Genomic DNA, 455 nt, shown 5'->3' with positions numbered 1-455 from the left:
ACACACAGAGAGACACTCACAAATATATATACATACGCAATGGTCTTTTGATGACATCTTCGAACATTATATCGGAGGAATTACACGGATGATTCGTTTCCAGAGTTCAAATCGTTGGCTTTACATAAGCTCACTCCGTCAAAGCAATGAACTGGTGCAGAAATGTGCCATACGGACTGCTGTCGATATAATTGCAGTGCAATGTAAATGGTTTTGGTCAAGAACACAACGCCTCACCTTGTTCTTTAGTCGAAGGTACAACCATTTGTTCGTGAGTTTAAAACCTGAAGCAGTAAACCAAGATTAAATATTTTAGCATATATAAATATATGCATGTGTTCCTAAATGGCAGACATATATACACGAACAAACATGCATCCACACACCAGAAGATGCATGCATACATTCACACAAACGCGTATATATCGCCTTGTTGGACCGCCGGAAGTTGCACA

Source organism: Octopus bimaculoides, chromosome 20 (assembly GCF_001194135.2).
Source record: "Octopus bimaculoides isolate UCB-OBI-ISO-001 chromosome 20, ASM119413v2, whole genome shotgun sequence".
Lineage (NCBI taxonomy): Eukaryota > Metazoa > Mollusca > Cephalopoda > Octopoda > Octopodidae > Octopus > Octopus bimaculoides.
The sequence above is the reverse complement of the archived record's forward strand: the minus strand, read 5'-3'. Positions refer to the sequence as shown.